General features: G+C 43.9%; 1 protein-coding gene across 2 annotated transcripts in view; it reads left to right on the top strand.

Annotated features, from left to right (window-relative positions):
• DSCAM (DS cell adhesion molecule) overlaps positions 1-23,442 on the top strand; it is a gene marked incomplete at both ends in the record, with an annotated part of 752,893 nt that overhangs the window by 160,182 nt on the left and 569,269 nt on the right. The window lies entirely within an intron of this gene.

Genomic DNA, 23,442 nt, shown 5'->3' with positions numbered 1-23,442 from the left:
CTGCACTTATTCATCGATTAATTCAGTGAATGTTTATTGAGCAGAGTCACGAGGTGCAGGGGATAGAAGAGTGAGCCGTGGTGTCAGGGCTCCTGTACTCATTGGCCTGTGGTCCTGGGGAGACCTCAGATAATCATGCAAATAACTCTCTGGTTATAATAGTGAGACATGCTGGCAGTGGAAAGAGGGGTGGCACTTGTAAGAGGGAGTCTTGGGGACCTGGCCGAGGGTGGCACGGACGCATCCGTGACGGGCAGTCCTTTAGATTTAGTGAGAGACGAGGTGGGGAAGGGAATGTGCTGGGCAGGGGAACCACATGTGAGGACCCTGAGGCGGGGAGATGCTGAGAGCGGAGCTGGCCGAGGCTGGGAGCCTGCACGGGCCTGGGTGAGAAGCGGATGGCCCATTCTTGGTCCCTGAGTCGGTCCTGTCCCCTTGTTCCCGCTTTGGGACTACTTCTCAGGCTGTCTCCCACCAGGATACTGTGTCCCCAGGTGTTCACGGGGCCCGGCTGGTCCCTTCTTGCCATTCAAGTGGCGACTCGGAACACGCTCACCCCGGAGGCTCCTGTGACGCTCACTCCGCATCTGCACCCTCCTGGCACCCAGCCGTGCTGCCCGTTTTCTTCGGAGCGGTTGCCGCCGTCTGAAGTTCTGTTGTTCACTTGTGCCTTTGCTTTTGCTTACCATCTCTTCCTCCTCCTTGGAATGAAAGCCCCTGAAAGAAAGTCCCCTGTTGTGTCCAGTGCTAACCCCTGCGTGTAGAGCGATGCCTGACACGTAGTAGGCACTCACCATGGAACAGTGGACAGGGGTTTCTAGTGTGGCCAGAGTTTCAATAATAACACAACATAAAAGACCACTCCAGGTCAAATACACAGTACGAATTTTGCAACTCGGTTCTGGGCACAGATGACTTGCTTTGGCTAATTTGCTGGTTTAGGTCACCTATTTGGGCTCCTTGAGCCTGCACAGTGGCTGGGAGGGATGGGCAGGGACTGAAAGGAAGGGTGAGGACTTTGCTCTCTCAGCCTGCTTGCAGTCGCCGTGTTTTTCTTAGCGTGCTTTGTCACCCATAGGACGTTTCATGGGCATTCACTGGACGCTCTCCCAGTGATGGTGAAAAGAGCCTCTCTCCACTGCTGTGTTCCCTGCCAGGCTAAAACCCATGATTTCCACCAGTTTCTCTGGAAGCAGGATTACAGTACAAGCAATCAGCACCTTCATCTGTGGGGAAAGAGGCAGGGGCATGCTTCTTCAAGGACCGATGATGCCGGGAAACAAACTCATGGGGAAAAAACATATGCTTTGGTGGCAATGACAACACACATGGAGGGTGACCAGATCTTTACAAATATGGCCAGAAAACCTGGGAGTCCTGGTGGAAGGAGCCCCCTTACTTCTCCCGTGACAGCACAGATTTTCTAGACCTCACAGCTGGTTCTGTGTAAATGTCATGGGGGTACAGAGGTGTTTCTCAGCCCCTCAGAAGAATCCACTTCTGTTATCTCAGGCTGTGGACAAGGGGGCCCTTGCAGGTGGGGAGAGACTTAAGGAGGGAAACACAGGCTGTGTGAGTGTGAATATGTAATTTGTGCATACATTGTGGCCTGCCAGTATTTGGGCAGATTGGCATCTGAATACATATTTACAAATACGTCATAAACTTATACTTCAGAAGTAGTATATTTTATTTATTTTGAAGCAATAAGCTGAGATTAGGATTTGGACGTTCATTTATATTAGTCAGGACTCTGATGGCCAGTGCTAAGCCAGAACCAGAAAAGATGTCATTGTCTCCCATGACCAAAAATTGCAGGATTCCTTCAGGCCTGGCTGGATCGAGGTGTGCAAATAATCTCTGGCAGGAGCACATCTCACTTTTACTGTCAGTCTTGCTGTGCTGGGATTTCCTCTGGCTTAGACTGGCCCCTCTGCTGGCCGGAGCAGCACACTGTTCACCACCACTGGCAGTTTGACACCAGGGGGACAGAGTTCTCTTTCTCCATACAGGCTGGTATGGGCTCATGTCACATACCCATCTATGAGCCACTCACTCTGTCTAGGGATGTAGCGGTTGTGACCTTAGTCTCACGCCAAAGATGGATGGCTCCTCCCAGGAGAGCCCAGGGGCTCTTACCTTGAGAGGGGAAGTGGATGCCCTGAGACAATAATGACAGATGTCCATCAACCAGCATTTAAGGGGCAGCAGGAGAGTGTTGGCCATGTGGACAACTCCATGTTGTATGGGACTGACCTGTGCATGGTGGAGTGGCCCTGGGCACTCATGCTAACAGGACACACACACACACACACACACACACACACACACACACAATCATTGACAACCAAAGAAAAGCCCTTGCAGATTTCTAGAGCCTCCCTAAAGTTGGGCTTCTGATGAGCATCTCAGCACTCACCCCTTTCTAGTTTTTAAAAATTTACTTCCATTTTTACTAAGTGCCTTGGAAGGGAGCTCACCAATCCCAGTGGTATATTTTGAGATAAAGCAGAGCCTGGAGAGGCCTGTACCTGACATCTACTCTCCAAACATGCACTTGGAGGTAAGATTTGGGGCTGGAATCACTTTGGGCCAAAGTGCAACACTTTCATGTCTGCTCTCAAATTCAAATACACCATGTTCAACATAAAGCATGGAACTCACTATGTTAAAAAAAAAAAAAAGAAGGACATACTTATATGGTCATATCTGTCAGGATAATGATTTTGATAGGTTATAAATAAAAGGGAAATATCTATAGAACTGAAGGATAGCCAGAATTATACCTTTCAAGGAAGAAATATTAGCAACAAACTTCCTTTAGACATTTGTTTCTTATGTAATTGCTGATCCTCATAAATTCTAATGTTTTTTTCTCTTTACAGAAATATTTTAACCACTTAACACCCTCAATCCTTTTGCTTTCAGGGCATGTGTGTAACACTTACCGTGCGCTAATTCCCATGGTTATGTGATTTTTACGCTCTAATCCTATGGGCACAGTAAGTGCTTTGGAAAAAGAAAAAAAAAGAATCTCTTGATAAGAATATTTTAAGTAATGTAAAAATCTCAATTTTATAGTTTTATTTCTTCAAATATTAATTTACTATATTGTTTACACTTATTTACCAAGGAAGGAACTTTTGCTCAAAGAAATAGGCCTAGTTTTGGAAAATGAAGTTAAGCATCTCTCCGTTTTCATGTTGCCTTGGTCGTTTGGATCTGATAATACCCCAATGTTTTTGTACAGTTTGAGGATATGTCCATTTTATTAGGGAAATCCATCAATTATTTTATCAGTGTAAACTCCACTAAAAGCAAATAAACAAATCAACAAAATTCTCATCTATACTAAGAAATGTCAATTTGTTTTACAGTCCTTAAAAGACACATAAAATAATATATTTTTAAATTTTAATTATGAAACTTTTCAAACAGGGATTTTTGCCTCTTTTCTCCCTTGTCTTGTTCTGTGTCTGGCACAAAGTAGGTATTCAGTGAGGATTAATTTTGTTGAAGTGAATGTTGAATGAATAAATGCATTTTAAGTAAACAGAAAAGGACAGAGAATAATAAAATAGGCACTTAAATCTAACACAAAGACAGATGCTTATACTTAGCCACATTTTATTCATCTTCTTCATAAATAATAATGTCAGAAAGAGCTAAAGTCCCACTCATATTTTCTATACATATTTTGATGCCTTTACAACCTATTTATGAATCCATAAAGCAGAAAAGCTATTACTTGGTGGATTTTAAAATGTATATAAGTGGTATTGTGCATGTTAAGGTTAGTCTTTAGGTTTCTTTTAAATCATTTCTCCAAATTCTCCCTGTTTTTCTACAGAAACTGTGCACCAAAAGATTCTGCTTCTTGAAACCACAAGGTCAGGGGTTGGTGAGCCTGGGGGGTACAAATGTAATAAGGGTCTAGAAGTGGACGTCCTTGGGCTCAGACTAAACTGGGTTATGAAATTAATCTGGAGGGGAGAGAGGATGATGTCAGATCTTAATGTGATAACATTGCCATGGGTTCTCCTTGCAATAGAGCAAGCTGCTTTTTCTCGTCAGGTATCGAGACGTACATCCCTTTTTCCATTGTTTCTGGCGTTGCTGGTTTGACTTTGGCCACAGGTCATTTTCTGGTTGCTTTGATTGTCAAGGACATTTCATGGCAGAGGGATTCTCTGAGTCTATACGCTCTCAGTCCTTATCCAAACCTTGGGAGCCAACTGTGCCTCAGGATTTCTCAGATTTTAGACAGGCAACACTGTGCACATTCTGAATGTTTCCTACACCCCCAGCGGTAGCATGGGGCAATGTTGCTTCGATATTTCTGCAGTAGGACTATGGAATTTTCATTCTGAGTGGGGTAGACAAGGACTAAGTAGAGTATTCTGTCCGTTTGGGCCGGGTTTTGCCAGCAGGTGAATCATGAAAATACATTTTCAGTTTTCAAGTATATTTTAATTTTGAAATTGCAGATACGAGACTGCAGATTTGTGATGATGTTGATGATGATGATGGTGACTATTATGAATTCATACACATTCTGGCCAGCTGATGGCATCACCCCCTGCTTTTCAGCACTAACTCAGATCTTTCCTCCTTCCTTCCATCCTTCCTTCCTTTCTTTCTCTCTTTGGTTATTTCATTAGGATTTGGAGAGAGGCAGCATTGTATGGTCTTTAAGGACTCAGATTTTCAAGTCAAACAGATCTGTGACTACATTCTATTTCTGATGCTTGATACCTGCTTGGCCATTGTTCCGTGTCACTCCTGGGGCTTTTTTCCTGAGATGATGATCACATCTCCCTACTCCTTGGGCGTGTTGTGAACACACAACAAGGTGATGGGTGTGAAAACACCTAAGGTGGCTCCCAGCACATAACTAGCACACTCAGTGAATGACACCTGCAATTACTGCTGCTGTCCTTACGATGCCTTACAGTATCACACCACATTTGCGCTTCCTTTTTAAACAATGAATTTATTCATATTTATTTTTGTGTGTGTGTGAAATACATTTGGTCTCTGCTTCCATGTAAGTTACTTGGCCTTACCTGCCTGAAGATATCATCCATTCTAGTTATCTTCATCAGCCTTGGCTTTACATGTTATCTGATGTTGCACACAGCCACATGGCCATGCTTGACCACTCGAGGAGCGTGACTGCTGTCTCCTGTGAGGTATAGGTAGATGGATGGATAGATAGGTAAACAGACAGAGGTGGATGATAGATGATAGATAGATAGATAGATAGATATGGATGATAGATAGGTAGATAAACAGACAGAGATGGATAATGGATGGATGGATAGAAAGACAGATGATAGGTAGATAGGTAGATAGACAGATAGTTATAGATATTCATCTGAATCCCATATTGTGGACAGGAACCGCCACGAACCAACATGGGATTCTGAATTTACTGTGGACCAGAGCACACCGGATAATCTTTCCAATAGGGTGAAAGGAAGAATTCATTTGATCAGAGGTTATTTCTTTGTTAGGAAACTTTAGCCCCGTCAGAATTTAATTGCCTCAATTTTTATCAGAGAGTTAGGGCATATATTTTTGATCCTAAAAGACACATTGGCAGATCTCTGTAAGCAGAGATCATTCTTCTCATCCGTTGCTGAAGCCCCTCAATCCCGGTTATTTCAAGACGCTTCACCTCCTCTCCAAAGGAGCTCTTAGGATTTCAAGTTGATTATTGCAGGGGCTTAAAGACAGAGCCTCATTTGGCCTGTTATCAACAGATGGGATTTGCACGCAGCCTTTGCAACTTCCTATTCGTCTCAGTAACTAAAATTTGTATTGTCGTTAGGACTCATATCTTAAATTTGTGATTTTATTTGATTCTTTATTCACCAATTTGAATATTATGGTTGATTGCAAGTACATAATAAGACCCTTTCTGTGACTGGCATTTTGATTTTTCTGGATAAATAGAGTGCCTCTTAATCTGTTTTTATTTTTCTTCCTTTATTTTCCCCCTAATTCCCTTTCACTTGTGTTTCCCTGCACATACTGCAGGGGTGTCTCCAGGGGACCTTAGTCTCCTTGTTCATGTGTCAGACTTGAAAGTAGAGTTCAGACGCAGCCATATTTTACAGATTGGCAATTTTGATATACTTCAGCGTCGTGAATATGAAGGTTTTTGTAGAATTCCCACGATGCCCCATGGTGAGGATTTGCAATAAAATTCCTCGTCAGCTCACTGTGACCTATAAGTGTCCGCTGGGCTCAAGTGCAGCATCGTGTTTACTCATGCGAAGTGAAAACCACATATTACTTCATTTTTAAGGCTTGTCAGAAGCAGCCTGAGAAGCACATTTGTCCAGAGGGCTTGACAAAAAAATGAAAAGGTCATTGTCTTCCTAGATCCAGGGACATTCAGGAATGAAATGCTAATGCTCTGAACTTGAGAGGAGGTGACATTTGTGGAATTGCCTTTGTTATGTTTTCTTCTCTTGTGATTGGCTTTGTCCCACAAAATCTCAGAAGGAGCCAACTTCTCTGTAACTGAACCGGGCTTTTTGCTCCTGGACAGGGCTTTGGTGACAGCTCCTGGCAGGAAAGCTTTACCTGACCAATTTGTTCCCACCAAGCAGCATCTTCTGAGTTGGAGATTACTGCTGGCCTATTTTTGATAGTTTATTTACTTTTGAGAATAGGTAATACATTCATAATTCAAAACTCAAAAAGTATTTTAAAAAGAAAACGCATATCGAGCAAATTCTATTCCCAGCCCAAGCCCCTCATCCATCTATTCCCACGTCTGCATATCCTACCCTCAAATAGGTACCTGTTGTTATTCATTTGTTGTCTATCCTTCCAGAAATTCTGCGTGCATAAGCAAGGACTAGTACCACTAGTACTCACCAAGTCAGCATAGCATTGGTTCTCCTGCTGAGCACTCCCCAATCCAACTGCCACATTTTAGAAGATACGTTTCTGCCCGTGCATGTGGATTTCAGGAATTAGTGGCCACTGTTGCTTCAGGATAAATCCTCAGAGCATGCAGTTATTCCTGTTCTATGCAGCTCTCTGGCTCTCTTGCTCTCAGCTGAAAATGAAACCTTAGAGTTGGTCCATTTCCCTTTTTTTTTCAGCTTGAACGACGCTCAGACTAGCCCCCTGATGTTACCTTTAACTCCTTTTACGTTTTAAAAAGAGCTGTGCTCTCATTTATTTGCTTTTATTGTCTGTGAAAATGGCCCGAATAATTAGGCCAACGGAGAATTGCATCTTAAGGGCTAATTATTGATGTATTCCTCATGTCAGCCTGAAAGTAACCTCTGGGGATGGGAGATTACGCCCCTGAACGAACACGGGCGTAATCTCCCGTGAAGAAGCTCAGGACTAAGCTTCAGTCCTCCCAAGATCACGGGAAGGTGATTTATACACTCCATTAAGGTCCAGAAAGAGATAGCAAATCATGCACAAAACTTTATTATAATAAAGATTTGCCTAAAATAGGCATTTGAAAAATTTTAGAAAACTTTGTTAAGCACATACTTTAATTTTTAAAATACGTGGTTTTTATATGGATAGACATAAAATGGTAGGGGAACCATACTTGCTTTATTTACAGTTGACCTTGATATTCCTTGTTTAAGTAACAAATTGATACGTTCCCAACTTTGATCTGCATTAGTTAAGATAAAATAAGACACATTCCAGCATCACACCCTTCCTTAAGCTGAGTTGATAAATTCTGTTGGTTTCTATTTCTCGCTTTCCTCGCTGTGGGCCTGAAATCAGTAGGCATGGCCATTTCTGTCCACATGTCATATGTAATTAAACTCCAGCCTTTCAAATGCCAGCATCAAAGACAGCTGGGAAGAAAAATCGTATTATTGCAATTCACTGTCTTGAGGTAGCAGCCATAACAAAAGTGATGCAGAAATGTGGCAGTGATAGCACAAAAATGGTCCATCTTGTTCTTTGAAAAGAGAAAAACATAGCAGGCTTGTGCCGACAAACACTTTTTATACTGAAGCGTCTAATCGTGCATCTCGGCTTCTCCCTGCCAACCTGGGGCCGGAGTGAAGAATCACACAGCGCTTGTTTGACAGTATAGCCACTAACAGAGCAAGTGACAATAATAGCGTTTGCTCTTGCAGGGCAGGGCTGGGCTTACAAGGTTTGCAAAAATAGATGAAAATTTTCCACGTTAGGATTTTGAAGGGACCTGGAGGTCATTAGCATTTGTGTATGAAAATAAAATAGAAATTTCAAGAAAGAGAGAATGTAGCCTTTAAAAGGAGGTAAGAAGACAAGATGAAGTGAGAGTGCTGTTTTAGCTTCCGGATGCGGGGAACAAGAGAGATGCATGATCCCTAATCATCCAGTTTCTGGCAGGATGTCTGCCTGTGTGCTGCGTGCCTTGGACCGTGCCCTGCAAGAGGGCTAGGGCCAGGGGCTCTGTCCTCCTCTGGCTGCTTCACAACCTGCTAAACCAGTGATCATACGGTATAAACACTCATTTCCATGTTCATCTCCCTGTCTAAACTGAGAGCACCTTGATGACAGAGAGGATACTTTAAAAAAAATTAATTTTAATTTTATAATTTTTATTTTAGTTTTTCATTTTTTGGCCGCCCCGCACGGCATGTGGGATCTTAGTTCCCTGACCAGGGATCGAACCCACGCCCCCTGCAGTGGAAGCGTGGAGTCTTAACCGCTGGACTGCTGGGGAAGTCCCCAGAGAGGATACTTTAATTCACGTCTGCATCTAAACTTCTGGACCAGATCCACGTCAGCAGCCACTGAAGCTTCCATGCTGCCATCAGTCTAAGCAGATTATCTGTGGCCTCCTATGGTCTCAACTATGAATTTAAAGCCTCTACACAAAGAGTTCTCTTACAGCCTCTGTGGCCCTCTTGGGGTATCCTGAAAATGCTTGTTTTCTCTCCACACCCACTGGAGTAGGAACTCTGGGCCTGTCCCGAAGCTGCCATCTTTCCTCTAATGCACCCAAGCCATGTTGTCAATGGGAACCCAAATAGGAACGTCAGGCTGTGTTGGGGGTCCCCAGAACCACTTCCAAGTTTGCAGATTCACTGAAAGGACTCATGGAGCTCTGAAAAGCTGTGATTCTCATGGCTCTAGTGTTTTACAGTGAGAGGATGCACATTCAGATAGCAAAGGACAAAGCATACAGTGGAGGAGAGAATGGGGAAGTGTGGGCCCGGAGGCCAGTGACCGGATCAGGCAGTGAGGGCAGCTCTCTCCCCATGTGCCTGTCCCTTTTCAAGGAGGAAAACTTGCCCCCAGAGCACCCAGCTTTCCCCCTTTTATCTCATTGGCCAGAAGTGGGTCACATGCCCACCCCTAGACCAACCACTGGCAGAGGGAATTAGTTTTGGTGTCTTCGACTTAAATCAAACCTAACTCATCCCCTAAAACTGAATGTATTTCCTTCAGAACTAAATCAAGCTATGTCTTGGGTAATCAACCAACAGTGTCTGCTAGAGAAAAGTTGTGGGGCACAGTACACTGCAGCCCCAGTTTAGCTGCAGGAGAAGGGAGTTTCCAATAGACAAGAGGATTTACATCTTTAGGTGACTGAGTAACTTTACCCCAACTTCACGCCATTCTTCAGGTTAGAAGAAGCAAGTGAGTTGCTTTTCCAAGTGTAAATCAGAGGGGTGGGACATCACTGATGGGATGATATAGACAAGACATGAGCAAATATTCAGGATTTACCAAGGAGAACCAAGACTTGTCAGTCCTTAGAGCAGTTCATGGACGTATGTCAAAGCCATCAGGGGACTGGATAAGGATGTGTGGAATTACAAACCAGTCAGGAGGCCCCAAAGAAATATATTCCATAAACTTCTGCTACTGTTTTTAAAGGTTTCGTTAGTTCCTCTCATCACAATTATGCTCCACAATCTTCCTGAAGACCCTGATGCCTGGAAGCCTCACACATTGTCATTCAAGACCAAACTGAGCTGGGGCTGTCCGTGCAGGAGCTGCTCTTCCCCAGGAGATGGGGCAGGCATGGGTCTGTGTGCCCAGGGCTCCGGAGCGGAAGACCTGCGCTGCAGACCCTGTAGCTCGTGCACCCCAAGGCTCCCCCCATGGTCCCAGCCGTACCACAGTCCAGGAGAGTCTGGGCTCTTCCTCCAGGCCAGGCTTGTGCTCTGGCTTCTGAGCTGGACAGCTGGTCGGCATTGGTAACCATCCACCTGCTACTAGGAGAGCTCCTAACCCAAGCTCCTGCCTGAGCCAATCCCCAGTCTCCCCCTTCCCCCATGTTCCCGCCTTCCCGCCTTCCCCCTAGGTCCCCGCCTTCCCGCCTTCCCCCTATGTCCCCGTTAATGACATTCTGACACGTTCAGGGCTTCCTCTTGGGTTAGGCATGATGACATAGGTAAAAATGGCCTAAATACCTCCATCCCTGAGAAGTTGATCAACATCCTTACTTATCTCTGAGCCAAAGCATTGAGAGAGTGATAAGTGGAAATGTCGCCTCAAGCATCGTGCAACACATAATGGGTAGGTGGTAAGTGCTTAGAGATGCTTGGATGAAAATAAAGCTTTCCCCCAAAGAAAAGGTTTTTGTTTTTAATATTTGACCTCTGGAAGCAGTTCATTTCTAAAGGAGACAAAGTCCTCATCCGTGATTTCGTGGCACCGCGTAAAGTGGCCTGTGACCACTCCCTATTCCCCCCTTGCTCCATGCCCCCACTAAGCTGGGTTCTATTCTGTTAGAGCCCCACTTTCCCAATCAAAGCAGCTGCCTCTCTAGGTGGTGGGGACTCCTCTTCCCTCTCCATGTCTCCTTCCAGAAGGCAGGACAGGTAGAACAGGTGAAGCAAAGCAAAGTGCAAAGTGGAACTGGTGCCCAGCAACCCAGAGAGGGGCCAGCCTGGCCTGCAGTGCACTCGGGCTCAGCCTTTCCTGCACAACTTCTCTCTCTGGTGGCCTCACAGGGGCACAGTCACCCCCCAAACTTCCTCCTAGGCCATCGCTATCAGGGCACTGCCAGGTCCCATGGTTTTCGACCACAACTTACTATTGTTCCCATTCCCAGGTCATCATATTGAGATTTCATTGCCAGGGCAAAGGGGACGATAGATGATATATTCAGAGCCAGTATTCAACCGATATACAACAATGTCTTCTGTACCATTTGGTAAACAGAAATAGTCTACTTACTGAGACTACAAAGGGTCTAATGGCATTGCCCTGTGGAGGCCACAGAGGTGGTGAGGACCTGGGAGTGGGGCTGTCTTAGATGGGGACAGAGATGGAGGTTAGGGGCAGGGCATGCCACTCTGGGGTGGTCCAGAAATGGCAGAGACAGCAGAACAGGTGAGGGGAGTTGGCGTTGGGGCCAAGACACCAGTCATTTAGGTCCAGGTGATGTGAGGAGTGCTGGCATCTGGGGGGCACATCCCGCCCAAACTCCCCTTCTGCAGCCAGGTGCAGGGGCCTAATGACTCTCGACTTGGGGTGATGAAAGTGTATGATGTCCAGTCACGGCTCAGCTAGGGGCACCATTCAGCTCGGGACAGTCTCAGCAAATGAACCAGCATGCCAGCAGTTTCTAAAATCAGAAGTATAGGGATAGTTTGGTGAACAATTGGTGTTATAACTTTGGTCGCCTGATGAAAAGTTTTAGAGTGTGTTTGTGTGTGTGTGTGTGTGCACACAGGCGTGCATATACGTGTGCAGACATATATATATGTATATATGTATATACACACATAGAGAAAAAGGTTGGAGAAAATTTTTTTAATTTTTGACTTAATTAATGATTTAGATAATTGTACACGTTGTTGAATATTTTAATATCACCCTTGGGAATATGTGCAGTGTGGTAGTTACTGAATCTTTCATTCTGTTTTTTCAAAATCCTAAGTTTTTGTTGTTAAAAGAATGTGAAATATACCAGTTTTGCCATCTTTCTTTTTCCATTTATTTTCTTTGTCAATCTGTACATGTTCTCTTGCATGCACCAACTTATTTCATTTCTCCAGCGAACATTAACACCTTTCCCTCCCCCGTGTAGTACATTACTGCCCCCTCCACACTGTGAGCCACTTCCAACATGCAGGACACATGGGTGGTCATTCCAGAGCATCTGGACATTTGGAAACAGCTGGATGACGTTCAGTGTCTTATTCTTCATGCAGATGAGTGGAGTCATATAAACCAGCCCAATTTGGTTAGTGTTGAAAGTCTTTTCTGAGTTTCTGAGTCATAGAATGATAAATAGCTGTCACTATAATCTGATGAGTTTTGAAGGTAAACAATTGCAGAAGGAATACTTTGAACGGACATGATTTCTCAAGCGATGTGCAGTTTATATTCTAACTGTACTAAAGGTTCTGTCTTATAACTATGCTGGCGCTATTAAATCTTGGTCCTGTCCCTAGAAGTGTTGCCATTTTAGACAGGAGAACCAGACCTTGGACTATGGTTTAGGTAACGCAGTTTCTTGGAGGGCAGTCAAATTTATTTAATAATAATAAAAACTTACCTAAAATTCCCCATAATACATTAAGTGTTACTTTGTATCATTAATCTAAGACTGATGTTTAATCAGACTTTTTGAGCTATTTGTTTTGGAACATTTAATAGGCTATTTCTATAGTTATTTTCTTAAATATGTCTGATAGAGAAGATTCAAAAACACTTTGCAGAAGTAAGGAAATAAGTATAATTACCAGAGAAACAATACTTATACACGTAGGGACGAGGCAAAGATTGTTGCATTTGTAATTTAGGAGCAAATTGGTTGGCCTTTCCAAGCTATAATTATAGTATACATATCTTTACAGCAACATTTGACTGATGTCAGTTGCCAATTTTAACAACTCCTACAATACAGACACTGATAAAGTGATGATTAAAGGATCAAGAAACTTATCCTCACAATGATAAATTAACATAACCAAGAGAGTGTTCATAGCTTGAACTTTTTCCTTCTTTGAAAACCCAGAGCAAAGTTTAAAGAACTTTGTGTCTTTATAATGTTATAGATTCTCAACAAGAATGCATAGGGTCATAGCTAAGAGCAAAGAGAAACTTTGGAAGAAAACCTGGGGGGGCTGCCCTTCACGCGGGTGCGTGTCGGGTTGGCCCTACTCAGCGGCTCTGGTGGGGCCTGGGAGGCAGTGCTGTTCTACCTGGAGCGTCTCGAAGAGCCTGGAAAGAAGACAGCCCTGCCCCCCCAGCCCTCGGAGCAAGGTGTGTTAGCCCCACTGAAATTCAGCGACACACCAGCTCTCTTTACCATGTTTATTTTGTGTTCCATTTTCTCCTGTAATCCTTTCTGCTGGCTGCTTTTCCTCTTAGATACTTTTATTTAAGGTCGGTATTTCTGTCATGTCTAAATGTCATCCAGGGAAGAAAAACTAGATAAACTCAGAGAAAAGAAACTGTTTGTGCGAAGTTTTCAGTGCAACAGAACTGACTGTAGTCCGAGTCAAGCCTCAGTATTTCTCTTGAGGAACAAGAAATCAGAGTTTAGGAGATCAGGTGAACATCCACTGTTTTCAGTGATTTTTGGAATAGCTCAGTTCTGGGCCTTTTGCTCCACCCATAATGTCTCTCTTTTCCCAGTCGACTTCCCTTCATTGGGCTGGAACAGTGCCCTGGCCCCTTAGCCCCGGCCTCCTCCCTAAATAAGGATATGTCTTTAGGTTAATGCAGTTAATTTTGTAGACCAAAGCCCACAAGGTTATAATAGATAGGTTGTTTTCATCACGCATTAACCACTCTGCACCCGTTGTACTTTATGGAGAAAATCGCTTTAGTGTCACCGATTGTTTAGATGATCCATTGGCCTTGATGTAGTCCATGAACAAAACAACATTTTTTAAGTTTAAATGGCATTTTCTTTCTTTCTTCAGTCCATCCCTCTTTCCCTTCCCCACGAATTACCTTTAGTTTACCAAGAACCATGATAAATACACTTTCATGTTAAAGGTTCTATTTCTGCCCTTTGCAAAGTTGAATTGGATTTAAAAGTGAATGGGGGGGGGGCTTCCCTGGTGGTGCAGTGGTTGGGAGTCCGCCTGCTGATGCAGGGGACGTGGGTTCGTGCCCTGGTCTGGGAAGATCCCACATGCTGCGGAGCAGCTGGGCCCGTGAGCCATGGCGGCTGAGCCTGCGCGTCCGGAGCCTGTGCTCCACGACGGGAGAGGCCACAGCAGTGAGAGGCCCGCGTACGCAAAAAAAAAAAAAAAGTGAATGGGGTAAAATAACTGTATAATAAGTGCAAGGTATCTAGGCCCTCGACTGAATATCACCAAATGTGACAGCGGTTTGCAAACTATGGGAGTGTTTGCCCCAGATCGAAGAAAGTAGTGCACGTTTATCACGTAAAACAGGAAGGAAGCCACCTTGTGATCTTGCTGACTGGCCATGAGGTTTGGAGACTCTTTTTTTTTGGTACGCGGGCCTCTCACTGCTGTGCCCTCTCCCATCATGGAGCACAGGCTCCGGACGCGCAGGCTCAGCGGCCATGGCTCACGGGCCCAGCCGCTCCACGGCACGTGGGATCTTCCCAGACCGGGGCACGAACCCGCGTCCCCTGTATCGGCGGGCGGACTCTCAACCACTGCACCACCAGGGAAGGGAAGCCCTTGGGGACTCTTCTTATCTACTCCTTCTCCTGTTACCAGTGGATATAAGCCTTAACTAACTAGCGAATGCCTTAAAAGGGACCATATGGAAGCCCCGCATCATTCTATACATAATACTTTGACTGCTTTTCCATGATTCAGTTAACAGCCTTCTACACTCCAGCTAAATTTCATGTTTACTTTTCATCATCTCCAATAAACTCTGTTGCTCCTGGTTCATGGTTTACACGCTCTTTGTCAACGACTTCAGGTTCGGTGATTGCGTCTTTGTGGCTTCGAATGCCTATGTAGCCATTAAGTCATCGAAACCATGAGAAATGGCACTGGTTCTTATTCCCGTTCCCAGAAGCATTTTCCTTAATTGCCGTAGCTTCCAGGACATCAAACAACCACAACAAAGAAAGAAAGGGGGAATATTAGGGAGAAAAGATGCAGGAAGAGAGCATGAATTCTTCATGAAAGAGTCCATTATACTGTTATACTAGGAAAATGTCATTGATTTGACAGCTCCCAGTGTGTGCATCTGTGGCCAGACCTGAAGCTGGAACAAAATGAAGCTCTTCCTTTTTTTTTTCCTGTATCCGTATTTGTACAATGGAATAAAAGAGTATGAGTGTCTGACTTGCAGTTACTTCAAAAATAATTTTTAAAATCCTGCAGTTTTATTTTTTAATCTATTTTTAAAAGAAAAAATATGGTAAACCCCCTCAGATTTTAAATTAGACATCCCAGTCTTTCATGTCCCAAGCTTTTCATGTTTGTGTGCACGCTGATGAGGGGCCTAACTGCAGATAAATCCCCTCAATCTTTCCCCAAACACTACTTGCTGAAGTGAGAAATGTCATAAATTCTGAATTTGGCTTTATACTCTTATCAGAAAGGGTTAGTTCATTCATCCGTTTAGAAAACATTTATTGAGCATATACTATATGCCAGCTTTTTCGCTCTGCCAAGCTGTGAAATCTAAGTGGAGTTCTGAGACCACCTGTATTCTGAATCTCCATCTTGGACCAACTGAATCTGAGTCTCAGGGCTGGGCTTTGGGAAGTTGGGAGTTCAACAAAGTCCACGGGGATTCTTTTTTTTTTTCACTTTTTTAAAAGTTTTATTGAGAAATAGTTAACACACGTCACTCTGTAAGTTTAAGGTACACTGTGTGATGGTTTGATTTGCATATATTATGAAGTGACAACCACAGTAGGTTTAATTAATATCCGTCGTCTCATATGGATACAATACACAGAAAAGAAGAAGTTCTCCTTGGGATGAGGATCCTTAGGCTCTACCCTCCAAATGGCTTTCCTGTGTATCATCCAGCAGTGCTAACTGTAGTCATCACATCGTGCTTTACATCCCTAGGACTTACTTATCTTATAACCAGAAGTTAGTACGTTTTGACCACCTTCCTCCAAACCCGCTTTCCCCCGGCCCCCAGTGATTCTTACCCATAGTGAGCCTCAGAGTCTCCTCAGAGCATTTGTGGACGAAATGGAGCCTGTATTAGTCAGCTCAGGCTGTCACAACAAAAGAGCACGGACTGGGCGGCTTGAACCACAGGAATGTATTTCCTCAGAGTTCTGGAGGCTGGAAGTCCAAGACCAAGGTGTGGGCAGGGTTGGCTTCTCCTGAGGCCTCTCTCCTCAGCTTACAGACGGCCCCCTTCTCACTGAGTCATCATCATCACATGGTCTTTCCTCTGTGTACACACCCCTGGTATTTCTCCATGTGTCTGTATTTCCTCTTCTTACAAGGACACCAGTCAGATTCAATTAGGACCCACTCTGACGGCCTCATTTTAATTCTCTCTTTGAAGACTCTGTCTCCAAATACAGTCACATTCTGAAGTACTGGGAGCACCAATTTGGGGGGCCTGTGGTGGCACAATACAGCCTGTAATGGGTCAGAAGAGTCCACCTTTGGCTGATATGACCCAGTTAGCTGAGTCTTAGCCGTTCCAAGCAGGTGTTTCCCAGTCCGCTCTGTTAAATGCTGGTAGGTGTTCTGTGGGTACGATTTTCTCACCTGAGAGCATCACAGTTTAGTTAAGTCTCTGAGAAGTCCTCCCAAGAAGGCTTGGGTAACTGAATTGAACCCAGGGTATCCCAAACTTATTCAACTACGGTGCTCCAATGTTTGCAGAATTCCTAAACAAAGTATCAATAAAACAAGTCAGGCCCCTGACTGGAAGGCCACCCAAGTGTGAGTTACAGGTGAGACTACCAACCTGTCTTACTCGATTCAAGATATTGGAAAATATTAAGTGTCTATTTGCAGGCAGTATCCATCATGCAAATCCAACTCACACAAATATGGGCTGCATTCTGGAAGAGTTTATTCTGTTACACTCTACGGTTCCTCTGTCTACCCATCCGTCCACTCACTCACACATCCACTAGAAAGCATTTTCTTCTACTCCAGAGACTGTGCTACGTGCTAGGACACAAGGCAGCCCAGTCTCTGCAATCACAGAGCCCAGATTCTAGTCTTACCAGAGCTGATATAACTAACCCCCACTGGCTCTCTGGGGTCCTCTGCCCTGTGGTTCCCAGGCTCATAGCAGGCATATCACCATCACGGGAGAGCCTCTAAAAAGGCTTCCTCCTGGCCTCATCATTCACCTCAAGAACCAAAACCTCCTGTGAGTGGGGGCAGAAATATTGATGGTTTCAGAAGTTCTCCAGGTGATTTGGAGGCAGGTGGCCTGGAAGCTGGCGTTCTAGACCACGGCTCTTTGCAAGTTCATCTCGCGTTGCTTCTCATGGGATGTGGCTCAGTCTTCCCTGCCATCTTCCTTCCCTGCTGTGCTCTCCTCCTCCACTGTTTCTTCTTTCTGCACAGCAGCATCGACCTCTCCTCATCCATGAAGCCTACTTCCTGGCTAAAGCCAACACAGAGATTTTCATCTCTGAGGTCCTTCTCTGGGTTATGGGGTCCCACAACCAGGATTCAGCTGCATCGTTACAACATGTGTGACCCCGGACAGATTACATCACCTCTCTGAGCCTCCACTTTCCCATCCAAGAACCAACGCGTGAATAATAATCCTGATATTGTAGAGATGACATAGGATGAATGAGAGAACATCTGCAAATCATCCTTTGGACTATTGGCACACAGTAGGTCCACAGGAAATTATACCTTCTACTATGGTCTGATTTGGCATTGAATCATACTGCCTTCTGTTATGCTCTAGTCTAAAAGAACTTGAAAAAAAAAAACAACAACAAAAAGAGGGACTTGAACCATTAAAAAATACTTTAAAAACACTGGTCTTCTTTCTCCAACTACATTATAAGTTTATTTAAAGGAGAAACTTAGCACTTTGCTTCCTGTTTGTTCTCATCGTTTCTGGCCCATTGTAGATGTTTGGCACATACTGCGTGTTTAATATACACTGTTAGGGTGACTCTCCCTGTGGTATATCTGAAAGCATACAATAATGAATATTACAAGATAATGCCAGCATTGGAAAACCATATTCTTGAGGTTAAGCTCACCTTTCCAGTTTAGCTTTGTACAACATCTTTTATTATTGAGGCTGTGATGTATTGGTATACTTTGAAAAACTGGTATTATGATTTATAATCCTCAAGGGTCACAACAGTGATTCGACTGAATTACTATCATTGTTTTTTGCTACTGAACATCTTTGAAACACATTAACGTGGCATTTATCAATCTGTAAGGGTCTCCATGTCAGAGCAAATAAGTCCAATGAATTGCAACCAAATAAATTCTTATCTGAAGTGTTAGACTTAGGGTATTCTAGAGTTTTCCTTCTAGCTTTTTCCATGGTATCAAGTCTTTTGTATTACACAGTTAAAAGAAGGGAAAAAGAAAGCTTCTTTGAAAGCCAGTGTCCTCTGACTACCAAAATGAGACAACTTAAACGAAAAAACATTTTATTTTGTTTTCATTCAAATGACTGTTTGATATAAGTATGATCTGTGAAATGGACATTAGTACATGGAACAAAGAGCCCCTTTTAAGCATCTAGAGGAAAAGGAAGGCTCCTTGAACACTTAGTCGAATACCTTTTCCTACAATTACTTCCTCTGTCTTTTCTCTCTCCCTGTCACCACTCCAGCATCCTTGGGGTTTCAGTGACATGAGTTTAAATGTCCACCATGAAGACCACACACTGATGCTGCCACCAAGACTGTGACGTGGCTGGCTGGTTGCTTCTTACCCACAGGTTCTGTTCATCTCATTAGGAAACCCTTTCGTGTTGAGTGAAGGCAAGACTGACCAACACACGTGTAGTTTCATGTAGCGTGTTCCCTTGTGTGTTACTAGGAGTGGCTATCTCACTTGAGGACAGGATTTCTCCTCCATAAGGCATGGGGCTTCATGCCCCTGTTCTCTCCTGACATGAGCACCACGGAGCTGGCAGGATTGTCTGTTTACATTTCTTTTGGAAAGTAGAAATGTTTTCCTCAATTTCCTTTCACATACTGTTAAAAAATGTAGAAGTTCTTAGTGGCTTATCTAATATTTTTGTCTCTCCTGGAGTGTGTGTGTTTGGGGGGAGGGGGCATATGTTTTTTTTCGTGTGTGTGTGTGGTATGTGGTATGTTTGTGTGTGTGGTGTGTGTGGTGTGTCTGTGGTATGTGTGCAGTGTTTGGTGTGTGTATATGGTGTGGGGGGTGTGTGTGTTTGGTGTGTGGATACGGTGTGGTGTGTATATGGTATGTGTCTGTCTGGGGACGTGAGGGCAGAGAAGTGGGGAGCTCCGATTCTGCTCTTTTCCTCCTTCCTTTCTCCGCACATTTCAGGTGTTGACACAGACCCCAGAGGGCAGATGGGCCCGGCACACATGGAGTGTGTCTGAAACAGCCTCTCCCACACAACATCCGTTTCCTGGGCTCCCTTTGCCTCCACAGCTGGCTTTCTGGAGTCACCCCCACTCCACCAACTGTTCCCACTTACCCACACAACACTCTTGGCTGTCCAGTAACTGACCTGACTTTCTTAATAGTTTTATATTACTTACTTTCTCTAGTACATTTCTGGCTAAAATTTTATGACCCAATTTACACAGAAATGCAAGTAAGGCGGCAACATCATTCTCCTCTCTCCTCGTTCACAGGAAGCCGTGGATCAGGGAGGGGAGGGTTAGGGTCCCACTAGGTAGGGGGCAGAGGCAGGGCCGACTCCAGATACGTGTGACTCGAGCTGTTCCCGGAGCTGCCTGCGGTTACTGCTCCCCAGTGGGGTCTGAGCGTCGCCCTGCCCTGTCGGGGAGAAAGCAGCGGGGGATGCAGAAGCTGTGGCGTCTCCTAAGAGAGAAAAGCATCCTTGCATCCATCGCTCCCCTCCAGCTCCATCCCTCCATGTTTTCTGCCACTTGGCTTCCCTCCTGATGGCTGCTTCGAGGTGGTTTCCTTCCCACACTCACCCTGCTTTGCATTCTGCACCCCGGTGGCAGCACAATCTAAGGCTCATTAAGGGAACTAATCAATTCCGTGCATTGCACCAGCACAGCAGATTACCACACAGGCAGGGCCATTAGCAAGTCTGTGCATTAACACATGGCATTTCCATGAATCAATATGCAGCCCTTGTAGAACAGAGCATGGGGATTTTTGCTTCCATTAAGAAAAACTGGTGCCAAAGACAACTTTTTCAGATGTGTTCAAGTGTGCCTTTTAGGAAGGGGGAAAAGCATTTTTCTTTTTCCTGCAAAATCACCCTTTTGTGTGGCCAGTTGTGGACCGTGATTGCTTTTATTTCTGCTGGGACTGTGTCATCCGAGGGTAGAGTTTGGACTCGCATCCTTGGTAGTCATGATTCACAATTTTTTAAAAGCATCACAAGGAATTATAGGAATGGAGCATATGTCATTTTACTCACAGGGACCTACTCTAAACTAGATTCCATGTGTAATATTAGCTGAAATCTGTGCGCAATGAACGATAATTCTGTATGTGCTCCTTTGTCAATATTTCTTTAAACATAGTACAATTTTCTAGCCCACAGAAATTAAAAATGGATAACACTAGCTAGAAACGTGGTTGCCGAAAATGAATTCAAGTATATTTTCCCCACTGGTATTATCAGTACTGCTAATGACTTGTCAGCAACTAACATGTAAATATCATGTGATCTTAAAACTGGTGACGTGTATACTGCAGGACTTCAGAGGGAAATTTTAGTAGGAAACTATTACTGTCATTGTGTCCTGGACAATGTATATTAAATTATTTTACAAGGGTGGGAGGGAAGTAGATTTCTCTTCCTAAAAGCCAGGAAAACAAGAGTGACGATCTATTTCTGCATTGATTTCTTTGTTGGGGGCCCAGGTGAATTTCTGCTTCACTTGGTCACTGGGCACAAAAGGGACGCATGCGAGGGAAAAGGAGGCTGCAGTACGAAAACAAATCAGCGTATTTACGGGCCCTGGGATGCGCCGATGATCAGTAAGCATGGAAATTCCCTGCTGAATAGCCATCGTGGAAACGGAGGCTACCTCAAAATATCTTGAGAATGCTGGTATCATTTCACTAGGATCTAAAATGAGAGCTCCGTCAATACAGATTGAGGAGAAGGGCCTCCTTCTATTTTTAAAAGATACCCAACATTCATGTTTTTCATATTTTCCTAGCCTGTAATTTCTCTTAATCAAAGTACAACAAATAGTAAACAGTAAAAATGAAATAAATGTGGTGACAGTTTGCCAATAACGAGAAGAAAATGTTCCATCTGTCTAGCAGCGAGTAAAATGGGTGTAATTACTGCTCATTTTTCTCGTAATTGCTGAGTTATGAGTTTAAAGCTTATACCCAACTGGTGAACAGTGAGTACTGCCCATTCCCTAATTATAGCTCCGCTTTGCAGAGCTTGAAATCAGGGAAGGCAAGAGCTGGGAAAGTGATCTGAATTAACCCTGACTGCTTGCCTAGAATGGTGACTGGATATTTAATTTGAATTTTATAAACTTCCGGGTTCCCTTGCCACCCAAATGTTAAACCACAGAGCTTGTCATTCTGTTTTGAATTACATTTTATTTGTAAATTAATCATCTTGAATCCATTTCCGTGATGAACTCAGGAGGTGGTTTTTTTCTAGAAACAATCCAAGTAGACCACCACCCTTTATTTATTTATTTATTTTTTTGCGGTACGCGGGCCTCTCCCTGTTGTGGCCTCTCCCGTTGCGGAGCACAGGTTCCGGACGTGCAGGCTCAGTGGCCATGGCTTACGGGCCCAGCCGCTCCGCAGCATGTGGGATCTTCCCGGACCGGGGCACGAACCCGCCTGCATCGGCAGGCGGACTCTCAACCACTGAGCCACCAGGGAAGCCCGACCACCACCCTTTAAATTGTATTTGTTAAAGTTACACACAGTTTATGTATACCCAGGGCTCTATGAGTGGTTATGTTCACATTCTCGGATCGAGAAAGTTCCATTTGAAAGTTCAGGATTGCACATGGGTAGTCAGCACCTGGCAAGACAGATTACACAGCAACGCAAGTATAGAAAAGAAGCATCTTCCTTGATCATTTCCATTTAGTACATGTTGAAGCATTCAGGCAAATATAGCTGCAATTCATTTATTTCTCTACTACATCATTGTATCTCTGAGGTTCACTTAAGAAAATCTTATTCTTATCTGTTCTTATCTGTTCTTATCTTATCTTCAGAATGAAGATGATAGATATACCTTTGCCCATGACTATTTTAGCAAGAGTAGATATTTCTGGGTTAATTTTATTTAGATCCTTTTCTTTGGTCCAAACGGGGATTATAACTCCCTTCGGACATAGATAGTGTTTATGAGATCAAGGTGGGCTGGATTCCGCCCTGAGCCCCGGTTTCTGGGGTGAGAGTGAGGGGGAGGGGGTTCCTAATGAAACCTGCGTTTGCAGGGCGCCTCCATCAACCTAGGAACGTTGATGACACAAACACCTGTAGAGAGGCATATTCGCAAGCCATGTGGTACTTGTTGAATGAGATGCTGTAAAAAGAAGTTTAAAACACGTGGACTGGAGTGATTTTTTTTTTCCAACAAGTCGACTCATTTGAGTTACAGAAGAGGAGACAATAAAAATATAGCATATTATGTTCATTTTATTCCTCTTAGCCTAAGTGATAGCAAGACATATTTTTCTATGCTAGAGATATTATCCTAAAAATAATAATTATGGTAAAATTTAGTAGGGAATATTCACTGGTGTAAACCTCACACTTTTAAAAAGAGGGGAGATGAAGGAAGGTCTTAGTGGTTATTGGATAACCTAGAATCAAAGAATCAAAGTCATTTCCATTCTAGCTGCAGAAGCAGCAAATTCCTCTCTCTCTCTCTCTCTCTCTGAAAGAGCAAGGCACCGAAGAGAGAGAATATTTAACCTCCTGGTTGAGATAAGCTGGTGAAAATCATGGAACTGTATTTTAAAAATCTTCCTTCTAAGCCGCTGAGAACTGCAGTATCCCAGATTCTTTTGAGCTCCGCGTAAATGTCTTGCTGCCAGGGATCACGAGTGCATTATGCATAATCCTTTGGTTGTGCTCACCAGCTGGGGAGCAGAGATAGGGAGTGTTGGGGGTTTTCAGCTTTAAAAATGGGGCCGATAGTTCACCCAGAAGCAGAGAAACGGAATGAGTACTTGCATAATCCATCCAGAGTTTCCCAGGTTTCTTTCAATCTTCTTATCATGTTTTAAAAAATCTATTAAGAGAAAATTAGAACAAAATGCATTTTCCTCTTCAGAGAATTTATTTTGCTTCTGTCTTCGGGTCCTATAGCGCTTTTATTTGTTTTATTTATTTATTTATTTTATGCAGGCTGTTGTCTTTTTGTTTGTTTTTGTTTTTTTACTTTGTTTCC

Source organism: Grampus griseus (genome assembly GCF_964374135.1).
Source record: "Grampus griseus genome assembly, chromosome: 5".
NCBI lineage: Eukaryota > Metazoa > Chordata > Mammalia > Artiodactyla > Delphinidae > Grampus > Grampus griseus.
This window is presented reverse-complemented; position numbering and strand designations above follow the sequence as displayed.